This window comes from Chiloscyllium punctatum, chromosome 18, assembly GCF_047496795.1.
Source record: "Chiloscyllium punctatum isolate Juve2018m chromosome 18, sChiPun1.3, whole genome shotgun sequence".
In the NCBI taxonomy this organism is placed as follows: domain Eukaryota; kingdom Metazoa; phylum Chordata; class Chondrichthyes; order Orectolobiformes; family Hemiscylliidae; genus Chiloscyllium; species Chiloscyllium punctatum.
The window spans coordinates 50,547,287-50,566,261 of NC_092756.1; the positions used below are offsets into that span (position 1 = coordinate 50,547,287).

General features: G+C 46.4%; 3 non-coding genes across 3 annotated transcripts; all 3 read left to right on the forward strand.

The window, feature by feature from the left end:
• On the forward strand, positions 1-73 carry trnav-uac (transfer RNA valine (anticodon UAC)). Its single transcript has one exon. It is a non-coding gene; the product is annotated as a tRNA-Val (tRNA).
• A 14,598-nt stretch (positions 74-14,671) lies between these two features.
• Positions 14,672-14,744, forward strand: trnav-uac (transfer RNA valine (anticodon UAC)). The gene has a single exon. It is a non-coding gene; the product is annotated as a tRNA-Val (tRNA).
• A 1,659-nt stretch (positions 14,745-16,403) lies between these two features.
• On the forward strand, positions 16,404-16,485 carry trnal-aag (transfer RNA leucine (anticodon AAG)). The gene has a single exon. It is a non-coding gene; the product is annotated as a tRNA-Leu (tRNA).
• The last annotated feature ends 2,490 nt before the right edge of the window (positions 16,486-18,975 follow it).

Genomic DNA, 18,975 nt, shown 5'->3' on the forward strand with positions numbered 1-18,975 from the left:
GTTTCTGTAGTGTAGTGGTCATCACGCTCGCCTTACACGCGAAAGGTCCCCAGTTCGAAACTGGGCAGAAACTGCTTTGCTCTTCAACTGCAGCCTTTGACATCGACTAGAACGGAGCTTTTTTGCCTGCTTTCCCTTGTGCAAACCTGCCTTCGAGTTTGCTCGAATAAATCGTCGCTCGTAGTGCAATGCAATGCCGCTCCGTTTAATTACTGTGCAAAAGCATTGTAAAGTTTTTCTCCAACCTGGTTCTGATCATATGCCATTCTGTTTGAGAGTGTAGTTACCCCCTTCTGATCCTTCCACGAAAAGCATTACCGCATTCGCATTCCTTGCGCAGGCGGCCCGGTTCAAAGACAGGGAAGAAGCTGATGTGCTGGTGTCACAGTGCACCACGGATTCCTCAACTAGTCTGTCTGTCAAATGTATCCCAAAGTCGTCTCTCAAAGACCTCATTTGGAAGGTGTCTGTCGTTATTCAACGTGTGAGAATTGGCACCAGAGGTCCTGAATCATGTTTTGGAGCAGTTCGCACGTTAGTGACTCATTCAATCAGCAACAGCAATGAAAGAAATTCCACTCTCAGAGGAAACTCTGGACCTGTGCTTTCATAGCGTCGCTAGTATTAAGGTGCGCCCCGAGATCTAAGCCAGGTTGGAACGGAAACGGAGGAATCGACAGAGAGGCTACAGAATGACATCGCATCCATTTGGTTTTCATTAAATCACTGACGAGCAGGAAAATGTAAACGGGGAGGGCGAGTGGGGAAGTGAGGCAGTTGCAGCTCTGGAGAAAGTCCCTCGTTGTGATTCACTCAGCAACCAGAGACGTGACGGTGACTCAGGCGTGAGAGCTCTTCACATCGTGAACAAAAAGCAATCAAGGGCAGTTAGCACCTCTTCCGGAGTGGGGGTGGGGTGAGGTAATTACCTTTTGACTTCTGTTACTATATTCGGAATCTGCCTTTTGGATTGAGGTGAAGAGAAACTGCATTTCTAAAAAGCACCATGGAACTTGTTAAACTTTATTGAGTCGCTTTTTCTCATCGATTCCCACACAGGTTTCCAACTCAGTTGGTATCCATGAGGCTCATGTCCAGGTGCAATCTGCAGCAAATTGCACGGTTAGGTAAAAGGCAAGGAAAGTGGCATCTCGAACCGGCCCCGAGGTCAGACCTTCCTCACAATGTAATCTGTCCTTCTCGGATTGTAATGCTACCTCCGGTTTTAGGGTGGAACATTCTTTGGGAACCTTATTCTGCAAAACAGACACAGTGACTGAAACTATGCTGCACGGTATGATTTGGGACACGGCCTGCTCAGCTTTGTGCATTTCCCCTGTAGTCCGGTGTGTTTCATGTTCCGTGTAAACGTGAACGTTGTCCTGTTTCGAGCAATGGGTGAAATCATTGAGCAAAGCAAGAATCGAAATTGCAGTAATGTCAAGTAGCTCATGGTAATTTGACCAATCATAACCGATCATATATTCTCACGCACTCACAGATACATCTGTAGCTGAATCGAGTCTGAGAAGATAGACTCAGTTTACCAGTGATTTTTGTCTGGATTGATGGGCTATCGTTAACTGCTGAGAAATTGATATTGTAGACGGGCACATCCCAGCAGCTGTGCGAGTCGGAGAGGGATCATGGAACCCTTTTCACGTGAGTTTACATCTGTTGTTATGCAGGAACACAATTGGAAGTGCAAGAAAATGGAGTCGTGGGCGTGTTGGTAGTGTGGCCGAGCGGTCTAAGGCGCTGGATTAAGGCTCCAGTCTCGACAGAGGCGTGGGCTCGAATCCCACTGCTGCCATTTCTGCGGAGCAGCTAGTTTAAATGCTGTTTCGATCCCCTGCGGCATTTCTGTTTAAAACAGAAGCAAAATGAGTTTGCTTCCCGGGGAATTGATTGTGGTGTTGGTAAGTGCCGAATTTTCCAAAGTGTCTGTGCTGTCATGAACGTGTTCGCCTCCCGCGCGGAAAATCGCCAGCGGCTCTACTGTTGCTTTCTGTTCCAGGCAAGTTGAGCTTTTACTGGAACCGAATGGAGACTGCTATTTCATCGTTGTTGCGAAACAGAGTCCTACGGTGACTCGACTCGTCGTTATTTGGTTTTCTGGCCAATGAGAAAATCGTTCCAATGTATTTCGATGTCATATGTTATTGAATTTCTCCCACTTCCTTCATTTCAGTCCTGGAGTCATCGGAAGGGAAAGGTAATCTAATCGAGACTGTGATTGGTGAAATTCACTTTTTATGGCCCATTCTTATTATGTTCTTTTTTTGTCTCTTTGCAGCATTGTCTGGGAAGTGGTGGTGCACTCAGGCTCCAGTATGTTTGAAAGAGTAGTTTGGAATTGCCCTGTTGTTAGTTGTGTGATTACGTTATGGCTCATGCACCCTGACTGTCTCACATTTAGCATTCATGCTCGCAGTGTCTGAAAATGCATTTGGTTTTCCCGTTTTGTTTGTGTTCCGTGTTAAATGCTTTCTGTTTTGCGATTCGCTCAATACATTACGAATTAACAGGGTTTCTGAGGTAACTTCCAGCTGCAAAAATCCTCAACTGAGAATCTGGGAAATTTTCACGGAGTATGGTCAGTCGGAACAAAAGTAAGGAAGTCGTTCGTTTCTGCAGTGTTTCACAATGCTACCTTTCCCGTGAGCAGTCGAACAGACGAAAAGATTTTGCCACAGACTGCGACGGTAAGCTCCGCAAAAACGTAATTCTTTAAAGCAGGTGTAAGCGACACAACGTTATTGGGGTACACCGCGTGGAAACAGATACTTCGGTGTATCTCGTCCATGCTCACCACATAGCCAAAATTAAACAAGTCCCATTAAACAACGAGCTAACGGAAACAGAAAGGTGAAAGGTCGAATGGCTTCAACTTTCAGTGCTGGATGCCACTGAGCTGCAGCGGGGACGACTGAGGCTTGTTTCTGTAGTGTAGTGGTCATCACGTTCGCCTTACACGCGAAAGGTCCCCAGTTCGAAACTGCTTTGCTCTTCAACTGCAGCCTTTGACATCGACTAGAACGGAGCTTTTTTGCCTGCTTTCCCTTGTGCAAACCTGCCTTCGAGTTTGCTCGAATAAATCGTCGCTCGTAGTGCAATGCAATGCCGCTCCGTTTAATTACTGTGCAAAAGCATTGTAAAGTTTTTCTCCAACCTGGTTCTGATCATATGCCATTCTGTTTGAGAGTGTAGTTACCCCCTTCTGATCCTTCCACGAAAAGCATTACCGCATTCGCATTCCTTGCGCAGGCGGCCCGGTTCAAAGACAGGGAAGAAGCTGATGTGCTGGTGTCACAGTGCACCACGGATTCCTCAACTAGTCTGTCTGTCAAATGTATCCCAAAGTCGTCTCTGAAAGACCTCATTTGGAAGGTGTCTGTCGTTATTCAACGTGTGAGAATTGGCACCAGAGGTCCTGAATCATGTTTTGGAGCAGTTCGCACGTTAGTGGCTCATTCAATCAGCAACAGCAATGAAAGAAATTCCACTCTCAGAGGAAACTCTGGACCTGTGCTTTCATAGCGTCGCTAGTATTAAGGTGCGCCCCGAGATCTAAGCCAGGTTGGAACGGAAACGGAGGAATCGACAGAGAGGCTACAGAATGACATCGCATCCATTTGGTTTTCATTAAATCACTGACGAGCAGGAAAATGTAAACGGGGAGGGCGAGTGGGGAAGTGAGGCAGTTGCAGCTCTGGAGAAAGTCCTTCGTTGTGATTCACTCAGCAACCAGAGACGTGACGGTGACTCAGGCGTGAGAGCTCTTCACATCGTGAACAAAAAGCAATCAAGGGCAGTTAGCACCTCTTCCGGAGTGGGGGTGGGGTGAGGTAATTACCTTTTGACTTCTGTTACTATATTCGGAATCTGCCTTTTGGATTGAGGTGAAGAGAAACTGCATTTCTAAAAAGCACCATGGAACTTGTTAAACTTTATTGAGTCGCTTTTTCTCATCGATTCCCACACAGGTTTCCAACTCAGTTGGTATCCATGAGGCTCATGTCCAGGTGCAATCTGCAGCAAATTGCACGGTTAGGTAAAAGGCAAGGAAAGTGGCATCTCGAACCGGCCCCGAGGTCAGACCTTCCTCACAATGTAATCTGTCCTTCTCGGATTGTAATGCTACCTCCGGTTTTAGGGTGGAACATTCTTTGGGAACCTTATTCTGCAAAACAGACACAGTGACTGAAACTATGCTGCACGGTATGATTTGGGACACGGCCTGCTCAGCTTTGTGCATTTCCCCTGTAGTCCGGTGTGTTTCATGTTCCGTGTAAACGTGAACGTTGTCCTGTTTCGAGCAATGGGTGAAATCATTGAGCAAAGCAAGAATCGAAATTGCAGTAATGTCAAGTAGCTCATGGTAATTTGACCAATCATAACCGATCATATATTCTCACGCACTCACAGATACATCTGTAGCTGAATCGAGTCTGAGAAGATAGACTCAGTTTACCAGTGATTTTTGTCTGGATTGATGGGCTATCGTTAACTGCTGAGAAATTGATATTGTAGACGGGCACATCCCAGCAGCTGTGCGAGTCGGAGAGGGATCATGGAACCCTTTTCACGTGAGTTTACATCTGTTGTTATGCAGGAACACAATTGGAAGTGCAAGAAAATGGAGTCGTGGGCGTGTTGGTAGTGTGGCCGAGCGGTCTAAGGCGCTGGATTAAGGCTCCAGTCTCGACAGAGGCGTGGGCTCGAATCCCACTGCTGCCATTTCTGCGGAGCAGCTAGTTTAAATGCTGTTTCGATCCCCTGCGGCATTTCTGTTTAAAACAGAAGCAAAATGAGTTTGCTTCCCGGGGAATTGATTGTGGTGTTGGTAAGTGCCGAATTTTCCAAAGTGTCTGTGCTGTCATGAACGTGTTCGCCTCCCGCGCGGAAAATCGCCAGCGGCTCTACTGTTGCTTTCTGTTCCAGGCAAGTTGAGCTTTTACTGGAACCGAATGGAGACTGCTATTTCATCGTTGTTGCGAAACAGAGTCCTACGGTGACTCGACTCGTCGTTATTTGGTTTTCTGGCCAATGAGAAAATCGTTCCAATGTATTTCGATGTCATATGTTATTGAATTTCTCCCACTTCCTTCATTTCAGTCCTGGAGTCATCGGAAGGGAAAGGTAATCTAATCGAGACTGTGATTGGTGAAATTCACTTTTTATGGCCCATTCTTATTATGTTCTTTTTTTGTCTCTTTGCAGCATTGTCTGGGAAGTGGTGGTGCACTCAGGCTCCAGTATGTTTGAAAGAGTAGTTTGGAATTGCCCTGTTGTTAGTTGTGTGATTACGTTATGGCTCATGCACCCTGACTGTCTCACATTTAGCATTCATGCTCGCAGTGTCTGAAAATGCATTTGGTTTTCCCGTTTTGTTTGTGTTCCGTGTTAAATGCTTTCTGTTTTGCGATTCGCTCAATACATTACGAATTAACAGGGTTTCTGAGGTAACTTCCAGCTGCAAAAATCCTCAACTGAGAATCTGGGAAATTTTCACGGAGTATGGTCAGTCGGAACAAAAGTAAGGAAGTCGTTCGTTTCTGCAGTGTTTCACAATGCTACCTTTCCCGTGAGCAGTCGAACAGACGAAAAGATTTTGCCACAGACTGCGACGGTAAGCTCCGCAAAAACGTAATTCTTTAAAGCAGGTGTAAGCGACACAACGTTATTGGGGTACACCGCGTGGAAACAGATACTTCGGTGTATCTCGTCCATGCTCACCACATAGCCAAAATTAAACAAGTCCCATTAAACAACGAGCTAACGGAAACAGAAAGGTGAAAGGTCGAATGGCTTCAACTTTCAGTGCTGGATGCCACTGAGCTGCAGCGGGGACGACTGAGGCTTGTTTCTGTAGTGTAGTGGTCATCACGTTCGCCTTACACGCGAAAGGTCCCCAGTTCGAAACTGCTTTGCTCTTCAACTGCAGCCTTTGACATCGACTAGAACGGAGCTTTTTTGCCTGCTTTCCCTTGTGCAAACCTGCCTTCGAGTTTGCTCGAATAAATCGTCGCTCGTAGTGCAATGCAATGCCGCTCCGTTTAATTACTGTGCAAAAGCATTGTAAAGTTTTTCTCCAACCTGGTTCTGATCATATGCCATTCTGTTTGAGAGTGTAGTTACCCCCTTCTGATCCTTCCACGAAAAGCATTACCGCATTCGCATTCCTTGCGCAGGCGGCCCGGTTCAAAGACAGGGAAGAAGCTGATGTGCTGGTGTCACAGTGCACCACGGATTCCTCAACTAGTCTGTCTGTCAAATGTATCCCAAAGTCGTCTCTGAAAGACCTCATTTGGAAGGTGTCTGTCGTTATTCAACGTGTGAGAATTGGCACCAGAGGTCCTGAATCATGTTTTGGAGCAGTTCGCACGTTAGTGGCTCATTCAATCAGCAACAGCAATGAAAGAAATTCCACTCTCAGAGGAAACTCTGGACCTGTGCTTTCATAGCGTCGCTAGTATTAAGGTGCGCCCCGAGATCTAAGCCAGGTTGGAACGGAAACGGAGGAATCGACAGAGAGGCTACAGAATGACTTCGCATCCATTTGGTTTTCATTAAATCACTGACGAGCAGGAAAATGTAAACGGGGAGGGCGAGTGGGGAAGTGAGGCAGTTGCAGCTCTGGAGAAAGTCCTTCGTTGTGATTCACTCAGCAACCAGAGACGTGACGGTGACTCAGGCGTGAGAGCTCTTCACATCGTGAACAAAAAGCAATCAAGGGCAGTTAGCACCTCTTCCGGAGTGGGGGTGGGGTGAGGTAATTACCTTTTGACTTCTGTTACTATGTTCGGAAACTGCCTTTTGGATTGAGGTGAAGAGAAACTGCATTTCTAAAAAGCACCATGGAACTTGTTAAACTTTATTGAGTCGCTTTTTCTCATCGATTCCCACACAGGTTTCCAACTCAGTTGGTATCCATGAGGCTCATGTCCAGGTGCAATCTGCAGCAAATTGCACGGTTAGGTAAAAGGCAAGGAAAGTGGCATCTCGAACCGGCCCCGAGGTCAGACCTTCCTCACAATGTAATCTGTCCTTCTCGGATTGTAATGCTACCTCCGGTTTTAGGGTGGAACATTCTTTGGGAACCTTATTCTGCAAAACAGACACAGTGACTGAAACTATGCTGCACGGTATGATTTGGGACACGGCCTGCTCAGCTTTGTGCATTTCCCCTGTAGTCCGGTGTGTTTCATGTTCCGTGTAAACGTGAACGTTGTCCTGTTTCGAGCAATGGGTGAAATCATTGAGCAAAGCAAGAATCGAAATTGCAGTAATGTCAAGTAGCTCATGGTAATTTGACCCAATCATAACCGATCATATATTCTCACGCACTCACAGATACATCTGTCGCTGAATCGAGTCTGAGAAGATAGACTCAGTTTACCAGTGATTTTTGTCTGGATTGATGGGCTATCGTTAACTGCTGAGAAATTGATATTGTAGACGGGCACATCCCAGCAGCTGTGCGAGTCGGAGAGGGATCATGGAACCCTTTTCACGTGAGTTTACATCTGTTGTTATTCAGGAACACAATTGGAAGTGCAAGAAAATGGCGTCGTGGGCGTGTTGGTAGTGTGGCCGAGCGGTCTAAGGCGCTGGATTAAGGCTCCTGTCTCGACAGAGGCGTGGGTTCGAATCCCACCGCTGCCATTTCTGCGGAGCAGCTAGTTTAAATGCTGTTTCGATCCCCTGCGGCATTTCTGTTTAAAACTGAAGCAAAATGAGTTTGCTTCCCGGGGAATTGATTGTGGTGTTGGTAAGTGCCGAATTTCCCAAAGGGTCTGTGCTGTCATGATCGTGTTCGCCTCCCGCACGGAAAATCGCCAGCGGCTCTACTGTTGCTTTCTGTTCCAGGCAAGTTGAGCTTTTACTGGAACCGAATGGAGACTGCTATTTCATCGTTGTTGCGAAACAGACTCCTACGGTGACTCGACTCGTCGTTATTTGGTTTTCTGGCCAATGAGAAAATCGTTCCAATGTATTTCGATGTCATATGTTATTGAATTTCTCCCACTTCCTTCATTTCAGTCCTGGAGTCATCGGAAGGGAAAGGTAATCTAATCGAGACTGTGATTGGTGAAATTCACTTTTTATGGCCCATTCTTATTATGTTCTTTTTTTGTCTCTTTGCAGCATTGTCTGGGAAGTGGTGGTGCACTCAGGCTCCAGTATGTTTGAAAGAGTAGTTTGGAATTGCCCTGTTGTTAGTTGTGTGATTACGTTATGGCTCATGCACCCTGACTGTCTCACATTTAGCATTCATGCTCGCTGTGTCTGAAAATGCATTTGGTTTTCCCGTTTTGTTTGTGTTCCGTGTTAAATGCTTTCTGTTTTGCGATTCGCTCAATACATTACGAATTAACAGGGTTTCTGAGGTAACTTCCAGCTGCAAAAATCCTCAACTGAGAATCTGGGAAATTTTCACGGAGTATGGTCAGTCGGAGCAAAAGTAAGGAAGTCGTTCGTTTCTGCAGTGTTTCACAATGCTACCTTTCCCGTGAGCAGTCGAACAGACGAAAAGATTTTGCCACAGACTGCGAAGGTAAGCTCCGCAAAAACGTAATTCTTTAAATCAGGTGTAAGCGACACAACGTTATTGGGGTACACCGCGTGGAAACAGATACTTCGGTGTATCCCGTCCATGCTCACCACATAGCCAAAATTAAACAAGTCCCATTAAACAACGAGCTAACGGAAACAGAAAGGTGAAAGGTCGAATGGCTTCAACTTTCAGTGCTGGATGCCACTGGGCTGCAGCGGGGATGACCGAGGGTTGTTTCTGTAGTGTAGTGGTCATCACGTTCGCCTTACACGCGAAAGGTCCCCAGCTCGAAACTGGGCAGAAACTGCTTTGCTCTTCAACTGCAGCCTTTGACATCGACAAGAACGGAGCTTTCTTGCTTGCTTTCCCATGTGCAAACCTGCCTTCGAGTTTGCTTGAATAAATCGTCGCTCGTAGTGCAATGCAATGCCGCTCCGTTTAATTACTGTGCAAAAGCATTGTAAAGTTTTTCTCCAACCTGGTTCTGATCATATGCCATTCTGTTTGAGAGTGTAGTTACCCCCTTCTGATCCTTCCACGAAAAGCATTACCGCATTCGCATTCCTTGCGCAGGCGGCCCGGTTCAAAGACAGGGAAGAAGCTGATGTGCTGGTGTCACAGTGCACCACGGATTCCTCAACTAGTCTGTCTGTCAAATGTATCCCAAAGTCGTCTCTGAAAGACCTCATTTGGAAGGTGTCTGTCGTTATTCAACGTGTGAGAATTGGCACCAGAGGTCCTGAATCATGTTTTGGAGCAGTTCGCACGTTAGTGGCTCATTCAATCAGCAACAGCAATGAAAGAAATTCCACTCTCAGAGGAACCTCTGGACCTGTGCTTTCATAGCGTCGCTAGTATTAAGGTGCGCCCCGAGATCTAAGCCAGGTTGGAACGGAAACGGAGGAATCGACAGAGAGGCTACAGAATGACATCGCATCCATTTGGTTTTCATTAAATCACTGACGAGCAGGAAAATGTAAACGGGGAGGGCGAGTGGGGAAGTGAGGCAGTTGCAGCTCTGGAGAAAGTCCTTCGTTGTGATTCACTCAGCAACCAGAGACGTGACGGTGACTCAGGCGTGAGAGCTCTTCACATCGTGAACAAAAAGCAATCAAGGGCAGTTAGCACCTCTTCCGGAGTGGGGGTGGGGTGAGGTAATTACCTTTTGACTTCTGTTACTATGTTCGGAAACTGCCTTTTGGATTGAGGTGAAGAGAAACTGCATTTCTAAAAAGCACCATGGAACTTGTTAAACTTTATTGAGTCGCTTTTTCTCATCGATTCCCACACAGGTTTCCAACTCAGTTGGTATCCATGAGGCTCATGTCCAGGTGCAATCTGCAGCAAATTGCACGGTTAGGTAAAAGGCAAGGAAAGTGGCATCTCGAACCGGCCCCGAGGTCAGACCTTCCTCACAATGTAATCTGTCCTTCTCGGATTGTAATGCTACCTCCGGTTTTAGGGTGGAACATTCTTTGGGAACCTTATTCTGCAAAACAGACACAGTGACTGAAACTATGCTGCACGGTATGATTTGGGGCACGGCCTGCTCAGCTTTGTGCATTTCCCCTGTAGTCCGGTGTGTTTCATGTTCCGTGTAAACGTGAAAGTTGTCCTGTTTCGAGCAATGGGTGAAATCATTGAGCAAAGCAAGAATCGAAATTGCAGTAATGTCAAGTAGCTCATGGTAATTTGACCCAATCATAACCGATCATATATTCTTACGCACTCACAGATACATCTGTAGCTGAATCGAGTCTGAGAAGATAGACTCAGTTTACCAGTGATTTTTGTCTGGATTGATGGGCTATCGTTAACTGCTGAGAAATTGATATTGTAGACGGGCACATCCCAGCAGCTGTGCGAGTCGGAGAGGGATCATGGAACCCTTTTCACGTGAGTTTACATCTGTTGTTATGCAGGAACACAATTGGAAGTGCAAGAAAATGGAGTCGTGGGCGTGTTGGTAGTGTGGCCGAGCGGTCTAAGGCGCTGGATTAAGGCTCCAATCTCGACTGAGGATTGGGTTCCAATCCCACCGCTGCCGTTTCTGCGGAGCAGCTAGTTTAAATGCTGTTTCGATCCCCTGCGGCATTTCTGTTTAAAACAGAAGCAAAATGAGTTTGCTTCCCGGGGAATTGATTGTGGTGTTGGTAAGTGCCGAATTTTCCAAAGTGTCTGTGCTGTCATGATCGTGTTCGCCTCCCGCGCGGAAAATCGCCAGCGGCTCTACTGTTGCTTTCTGTTCCAGGCAAGTTGAGCTTTTACTGGAACCGAATGGAGACTGCTATTTCATCGTTGTTGCGAAACAGAGTCCTACGGTGACTCGACTCGTTGTTATTTGGTTTTCTGGCCAATGAGAAAATCGTTCCAATGTATTTCGATGTCATATGTTATTGAATTTCTCCCACTTCCTTCATTTCAGTCCTGGAGTCATCGGAAGGGAAAGGTAATCTAATCGAGACTGTGATTGGTGAAATTCACTTTTTATGGCCCATTCTTATTATGTTCTTTTTTTGTCTCTTTGCAGCATTGTCTGGGAAGTGGTGGTGCACTCAGGCTCCAGTATGTTTGAAAGAGTAGTTTGGAATTGCCCTGTTGTTAGTTGTGTGATTACGTTATGGCTCATGCCCCCTGACTGTCTCACATTTAGCATTCATGCTCGCTGTGTCTGAAAATGCATTTGGTTTTCCCGTTTTGTTTGTGTTCCGTGTTAAATGCTTTCTGTTTTGCGATTCGCTCAATACATTACGAATTAACAGGGTTTCTGAGGTAACTTCCAGCTGCAAAAATCCTCAACTGAGAATCTGGGAAATTTTCACGGAGTATGGTCAGTCGGAGCAAAAGTAAGGAAGTCGTTCGTTTCTGCAGTGTTTCACAATGCTACCTTTCCCGTGAGCAGTCGAACAGACGAAAAGATTTTGCCACAGACTGCGACGGTAAGCTCCGCAAAAACGTAATTCTTTAAAGCAGGTGTAAGCGACCCAACGTTATTGGGGTACACCGCGTGGAAACAGATACTTCGGTGTATCTCGTCCATGCTCACCACATAGCCAAAATTAAACAAGTCCCATTAAACAACGAGCTAACGGAAAGAGAAAGGTGAAAGGTCGAATGGCTTCAACTTTCAGTGCTGGATGCCACTGGGCTGCAGCGGGGATGACCGAGGATTGTTTCTGTAGTGTAGTGGTCATCACGTTCGCCTTACACGCGAAAGGTCCCCAGCTCGAAACTGGGCAGAAACTGCTTTGCTCTTCAACTGCAGCCTTTGACATCGACAAGAACGGAGCTTTCTTGCTTGCTTTCCCATGTGCAAACCTGCCTTCGAGTTTGCTTGAATAAATCGTCGCTCGTAGTGCAATGCAATGCCGCTCCGTTTAATTACTGTGCAAAAGCATTGTAAAGTTTTTCTCCAACCTGGTTCTGATCATATGCCATTCTGTTTGAGAGTGTAGTTACCCCCTTCTGATCCTTCCACGAAAAGCATTACCGCATTCGCATTCCTTGCGCAGGCGGCCCGGTTCAAAGACAGGGAAGAAGCTGATGTGCTGGTGTCACAGTGCACCACGGATTCCTCAACTAGTCTGTCTGTCAAATGTATCCCAAAGTCGTCTCTGAAAGACCTCATTTGGAAGGTGTCTGTCGTTATTCAACGTGTGAGAATTGGCACCAGAGGTCCTGAATCATGTTTTGGAGCAGTTCGCACGTTAGTGGCTCATTCAATCAGCAACAGCAATGAAAGAAATTCCACTCTCAGAGGAACCTCTGGACCTGTGCTTTCATAGCGTCGCTAGTATTAAGGTGCGCCCCGAGATCTAAGCCAGGTTGGAACGGAAACGGAGGAATCGACAGAGAGGCTACAGAATGACATCGCATCCATTTGGTTTTCATTAAATCACTGACGAGCAGGAAAATGTAAACGGGGAGGGCGAGTGGGGAAGTGAGGCAGTTGCAGCTCTGGAGAAAGTCCTTCGTTGTGATTCACTCAGCAACCAGAGACGTGACGGTGACTCAGGCGTGAGAGCTCTTCACATCGTGAACAAAAAGCAATCAAGGGCAGTTAGCACCTCTTCCGGAGTGGGGGTGGGGTGAGGTAATTACCTTTTGACTTCTGTTACTATGTTCGGAAACTGCCTTTTGGATTGAGGTGAAGAGAAACTGCATTTCTAAAAAGCACCATGGAACTTGTTAAACTTTATTGAGTCGCTTTTTCTCATCGATTCCCACACAGGTTTCCAACTCAGTTGGTATCCATGAGGCTCATGTCCAGGTGCAATCTGCAGCAAATTGCACGGTTAGGTAAAAGGCAAGGAAAGTGGCATCTCGAACCGGCCCCGAGGTCAGACCTTCCTCACAATGTAATCTGTCCTTCTCGGATTGTAATGCTACCTCCGGTTTTAGGGTGGAACATTCTTTGGGAACCTTATTCTGCAAAACAGACACAGTGACTGAAACTATGCTGCACGGTATGATTTGGGGCACGGCCTGCTCAGCTTTGTGCATTTCCCCTGTAGTCCGGTGTGTTTCATGTTCCGTGTAAACGTGAACGTTGTCCTGTTTCGAGCAATGGGTGAAATCATTGAGCAAAGCAAGAATCGAAATTGCAGTAATGTCAAGTAGCTCATGGTAATTTGACCCAATCATAACCGATCATATATTCTCACGCACTCACAGATACATCTGTAGCTGAAGCGAGTCTGAGAAGATAGACTCAGTTTACCAGTGATTTTTGTCTGGATTGATGGGCTATCGTTAACTGCTGAGAAATTGATATTGTAGACGGGCACATCCCAGCAGCTGTGCGAGTCGGAGAGGGATCATGGAACCCTTTTCACGTGAGTTTACATCTGTTGTTATGCAGGAACACAATTGGAAGTGCAAGAAAATGGAGTCGTGGGCGTGTTGGTAGTGTGGCCGAGCGGTCTAAGGCGCTGGATTAAGGCTCCAGTCTCGACTGAGGCGTGGGTTCCAATCCCACCGCTGCCGTTTCTGCGGAGCAGCTGGTTTAAATGCTGTTTCGATCCCCTGCGGCATTTCTGTTTAAAACAGAAGCAAAATGAGTTTGCTTCCCGGGGAATTGATTGTGGTGTTGGTAAGTGCCGAATTTTCCAAAGTGTCTGTGCTGTCATGATCGTGTTCGCCTCCCGCGCGGAAAATCGCCAGCGGCTCTACTGTTGCTTTCTGTTCCAGGCAAGTTGAGCTTTTACTGGAACCGAATGGAGACTGCTATTTCATCGTTGTTGCGAAACAGAGTCCTACGGTGACTCGACTCGTTGTTATTTGGTTTTCTGGCCAATGAGAAAATCGTTCCAATGTATTTCGATGTCATATGTTATTGAATTTCTCCCACTTCCTTCATTTCAGTCCTGGAGTCATCGGAAGGGAAAGGTAATCTAATCGAGACTGTGATTGGTGAAATTCACTTTTTATGGCCCATTCTTATTATGTTCTTTTTTTGTCTCTTTGCAGCATTGTCTGGGAAGTGGTGGTGCACTCAGGCTCCAGTATGTTTGAAAGAGTAGTTTGGAATTGCCCTGTTGTTAGTTGTGTGATTACGTTATGGCTCATGCCCCCTGACTGTCTCACATTTAGCATTCATGCTCGCTGTGTCTGAAAATGCATTTGGTTTTCCCGTTTTGTTTGTGTTCGGTGTTAAATGCTTTCTGTTTTGCGATTCGCTCAATACATTACGAATTAACAGGGTTTCTGAGGTAACTTCCAGCTGCAAAAATCCTCAACTGAGAATCTGGGAAATTTTCACGGAGTATGGTCAGTCGGAGCAAAAGTAAGGAAGTCGTTCGTTTCTGCAGTGTTTCACAATGCTACCTTTCCCGTGAGCAGTCGAACAGACGAAAAGATTTTGCCACAGACTGCGACGGTAAGCTCCGCAAAAACGTAATTCTTTAAAGCAGGTGTAAGCGACACAACGTTATTGGGGTACACCGCGTGGAAACAGATACTTCGGTGTATCTCGTCCATGCTCACCACATAGCCAAAATTAAACAAGTCCCATTAAACAACGAGCTAACGGAAACAGAAAGGTGAAAGGTCGAATGGCTTCAACTTTCAGTGCTGGATGCCACTGAGCTGCAGCGAGGACGACCGAGGCTTGTTTCTGTAGTGTAGTGGTCATCACGTTCGCCTTACACGCGAAAGGTCCCCAGTTCGAAACTGGGCAGAAACTGCTTTGCTCTTCAACTGCAGCCTTTGACATCGACAAGAACGGAGCTTTTTTGCCTGCTTTCCCATGTGCAAACCTGCCTTCGAGTTTGCTCGAATAAATCGTCGCTCGTAGTGCAATGCAATGCCGCTCCGTTTAATTACTGTGCAAAAGCATTGTAACGTTTTTCTCCAACCTGGTTCTGATCATATGCCATTCTGTTTGAGAGTGTAGTTACCCCCTTCTGATCCTTCCACGAAAAGCATTACCGCATTCGCATTCCTTGCGCAGGCGGCCCTGTTCAAAGACAGGGAAGAAGCTGATGTGCTGGTGTCACAGTGCACCACGGATTCCTCAACTAGTCTGTCTGTCAAATGTATCCCAAAGTCGTCTCTGAAAGACCTCATTTGGAAGGTGTCTGTCGTTATTCAACGTGTGAGAATTGGCACCAGAGGTCCTGAATCATGTTTTGGAGCAGTTCGCACGTTAGTGGCTCATTCAATCAGCAACAGCAATGAAAGAAATTCCACTCTCAGAGGAACCTCTGGACCTGTGCTTTCATAGCGTCGCTAGTATTAAGGTGCGCCCCGAGATCTAAGCCAGGTTGGAACGGAAACGGAGGAATCGACAGAGATGCTACAGAATGACATCGCATCCATTTGGTTTTCATTAAATCACTGACGAGCAGGAAAATGTAAACGGGGAGGGCGAGTGGGGAAGTGAGGCAGTTGCAGCTCTGGAGAAAGTCCTTCGTTGTGATTCACTCAGCAAACAGAGACGTGACGGTGACTCAGGCGTGAGAGCTCTTCACATCGTGAACAAAAAGCAATCAAGGGCAGTTAGCACCTCTTCCGGAGTGGGGGTGGGGTGAGGTAATTACCTTTTGACTTCTGTTACTATGTTCGGAAACTGCCTTTTGGATTGAGGTGAAGAGAAACTGCATTTCTAAAAAGCACCATGGAACTTGTTAAACTTTATTGAGTCGCTTTTTCTCATCGATTCCCACACAGGTTTCCAACTCAGTTGGTATCCATGAGGCTCATGTCCAGGTGCAATCTGCAGCAAATTGCACGGTTAGGTAAAAGGCAAGGAAAGTGGCATCTCGAACCGGCCCCGAGGTCAGACCTTCCTCACAATGTAATCTGTCCTTCTCGGATTGTAATGCTACCTCCGGTTTTAGGGTGGAACATTCTTTGGGAACCTTATTCTGCAAAACAGACACAGTGACTGAAACTATGCTGCACGGTATGATTTGGGGCACGGCCTGCTCAGCTTTGTGCATTTCCCCTGTAGTCCGGTGTGTTTCATGTTCCGTGTAAACGTGAAAGTTGTCCTGTTTCGAGCAATGGGTGAAATCATTGAGCAAAGCAAGAATCGAAATTGCAGTAATGTCAAGTAGCTCATGGTAATTTGACCCAATCATAACCGATCATATATTCTCACGCACTCACAGATACATCTGTCGCTGAATCGAGTCTGAGAAGATAGACTCAGTTTACCAGTGATTTTTGTCTGGATTGATGGGCTATCGTTAACTGCTGAGAAATTGATATTGTAGACGGGCACATCCCAGCAGCTGTGCGAGTCGGAGAGGGATCATGGAACCCTTTTCACGTGAGTTTACATCTGTTGTTATGCAGGAACACAATTGGAAGTGCAAGAAAATGGAGTCGTGGGCGTGTTGGTAGTGTGGCCGAGCGGTCTAAGGCGCTGGATTAAGGCTCCAGTCTCGACAGAGGCGTGGGTTCGAATCCCACCGCTGCCATTTCTGCGGAGCAGCTAGTTTAAATGCTGTTTCGATCCCCTGCGGCATTTCTGTTTAAAACAGAAGCAAAATGAGTTTGCTTCCCGGGGAATTGATTGTGGTGTTGGAAAGTGCAGAATTTTCCAAAGTGTCTGTGCTGTCATGATCGTGTTCGCCTCCCGCGCGGAAAATCGCCAGCGGCTCTACTGTTGCTTTCTGTTCCAGGCAAGTTGAGCTTTTACTGGAACCGAATGGAGACTGCTATTTCATCGTTGTTGCGAAACAGAGTCCTACGGTGACTCGACTCGTCGTTATTTGGTTTTCTGGCCAATGAGAAAATCGTTCCAATGTATTTCGATGTCATATGTTATTGAATTTCTCCCACTTCCTTCATTTCAGTCCTGGAGTCATCGGAAGGGAAAGGTAATCTAATCGAGACTGTGATTGGTGAAATTCACTTTTTATGGCCCATTCTTATTATGTTCTTTTTTTGTCTCTTTGCAGCATTGTCTGGGAAGTGGTGGTGCACTCAGGCTCCAGTATGTTTGAAAGAGTAGTTTGGAATTGCCCTGTTGTTAGTTGTGTGATTACGTTATGGCTCATGCCCCCTGACTGTCTCACATTTAGCATTCATGCTCGCTGTGTCTGAAAATGCATTTGGTTTTCCCGTTTTGTTTGTGTTCCGTGTTAAATGCTTTCTGTTTTGCGATTCGCTCAATACATTACGAATTAACAGGGTTTCTGAGGTAACTTCCAGCTGCAAAAATCCTCAACTGAGAATCTGGGAAATTTTCACGGAGTATGGTCAGTCGGAGCAAAAGTAAGGAAGTCGTTCGTTTCTGCAGTGTTTCACAATGCTACCTTTCCCGTGAGCAGTCGAACAGACGAAAAGATTTTGCCACAGACTGCGACGGTAAGCTCCGCAAAAACGAAACTGGGCAGAAACTGCTTTGCTCTTCAACTGCAGCCTTTGACATCGACTAGAACGGAGCTTTTTTGCCTGCTTTCCCTTGTGCAAACCTGCCTTCGAGTTTGCTCGAATAAATCGTCGCTCGTAGTGCAATGCAATACCGCTCCGTTTAATTACTGTGCAAAAGCATTGTAAAGTTTTTCTCCGACCTGGTTCTGATCATATGCCATTCTGTTTGAGAGTGTAGTTACCCCCTTCTGATCCTTCCACGAAAAGCATTACCGCATTCGCATTCCTTGCGCAGGCGGCCCGGTTCAAAGACAGGGAAGAAGCTGATGTGCTGGTGTCACAGTGCACCACGGATTCCTCAACTAGTCTGTCTGTCAAATGTATCCCAAAGTCGTCTCTGAAAGACCTCATTTGGAAGGTGTCTGTCGTTATTCAACGTGTGAGAATTGGCACCAGAGTTCCTGAATCATGTTTTGGAGCAGTTCGCACGTTAGTGGCTCATTCAATCAGCAACAGCAATGAAAGAAATTCCACTCTCAGAGGAACCTCTGGACCTGTGCTTTCATAGCGTCGCTAGTATTAAGGTGCGCCCCGAGATCTAAGCCAGGTTGGAACGGAAACGGAGGAATCGACAGAGAGGCTACAGAATGACATCGCATCCATTTGGTTTTCATTAAATCACTGACGAGCAGGAAAATGTAAACGGGGAGGGCGAGTGGGGAAGTGAGGCAGTTGCAGCTCTGGAGAAAGTCCTTCGTTGTGATTCACTCAGCAACCAGAGACGTGACGGTGACTCAGGCGTGAGAGCTCTTCACATCGTGAACAAAAAGCAATCAAGGGCAGTTAGCACCTCTTCCGGAGTGGGGGTGGGGTGAGGTAATTACCTTTTGACTTCTGTTACTATGTTCGGAAACTGCCTTTTGGATTGAGGTGAAGAGAAACTGCATTTCTAAAAAGCACCATGGAACTTGTTAAACTTTATTGAGTCGCTTTTTCTCATCGATTCCCACACAGGTTTCCAACTCAGTTGGTATCCATGAGGCTCATGTCCAGGTGCAATCTGCAGCAAATTGCACGGTTAGGTAAAAGGCAAGGAAAGTGGCATCTCGAACCGGCCCCGAGGTCAGACCTTCCTCACAATGTAATCTGTCCTTCTCGGATTGTAATGCTACCTCCGGTTTTAGGGTGGAACATTCTTTGGGAACCTTATTCTGCAAAACAGACACAGTGACTGAAACTATGCTGCACGGTATGATTTGGGGCACGGCCTGCTCAGCTTTGTGCATTTCCCCTGTAGTCCGGTGTGTTTCATGTTCCGTGTAAACGTGAACGTTGTCCTGTTTCGAGCAATGGGTGAAATCATTGAGCAAAGCAAGAATCGAAATTGCAGTAATGTCAAGTAGCTCATGGTAATTTGACCCAATCATAACCGATCATATATTCTCACGCACTCACAGATACATCTGTAGCTGAAGCGAGTCTGAGAAGATAGACTCAGTTTACCAGTGATTTTTGTCTGGATTGATGGGCTATCGTTAACTGCTGAGAAATTGATATTGTAGACGGGCACATCCCAGCAGCTGTGCGAGTCG